The following is a 908-nucleotide window of genomic DNA, read 5'->3' as shown; positions in this document are numbered from 1 at the left end:
CAGAAGCGAACTCTCCCAGCACAGCGCACGCGCCAACACGTCCGCAGAGCTGCGATACAAACCACCTGCGAGAACCGCTGGGGGCGACCGAGCAGCAGACGGCGTCGCGACGCCGAGTGCCGGGCGGCGGCGCATCCTCAACGCACACAGTCCGCAATCGGACCAGCACACTGCAGATGTCCACCGCGCTTCGCACCGGGCTCGGCAGAACCCACTTTGGCCGCCTGGCGCCGCGCGCAGGGTGCGCCGGCGCATAGCTGGGACGCCAGCCGGGCCCGTCGGCCGGCGCTCCTGCCACTGGGCGCCCCCCACCAGCCGGCTGTAGTGCGTGCGCTCACGCAGCGCGCGGCCAGCACGCCGGGCGGCCCCCCCTCACCGGCCGGGGACTGTCCCGCCAAGCCACAGCCTCGTATCGCTTCATACCCACATGGCCAACTCAGGTTCGGGGGCATGGCGGGTACCGCCGAAACAACCGGTTCATAGATGTACCGATCGTCGCTATCACCGATGCACCTGCAGCGCGAACAACCGCTCAACAACTGATTTCCAGTTCATTTGCGGATCTTTGGCAGCAAACGTATACGTCAATCTACATTTGCGAAATCTACGATTCTGGCATGCCTGCATGTTATGTGTCACGACACGCTACATCAGCCCACATACACACTGCGGCATGTACACGAGAGAACACGTGGAAGATGGTCCGCGCACGTGTGCAATGTCCCTTGCGCGGTCGACTGTCAACCGGCCTCTGTAGCATGTCGCAGATGTGGAACGCGGTCCACCGTGCTATCATGTTGTGTGGGGCAATACGATTAAATAGGAAAACCCTCGTCGCTACATCAACAGACGGCTCACGCTGATTCCCGGCAGAGGGAGGAGGGGGGGGGGGGGGGGGCCAACATGCA

This window comes from Schistocerca gregaria, unplaced genomic scaffold (genome assembly GCF_023897955.1).
Source record: "Schistocerca gregaria isolate iqSchGreg1 unplaced genomic scaffold, iqSchGreg1.2 ptg001610l, whole genome shotgun sequence".
NCBI lineage: Eukaryota > Metazoa > Arthropoda > Insecta > Orthoptera > Acrididae > Schistocerca > Schistocerca gregaria.
Note: the sequence above shows the minus strand (reverse complement) of the source record.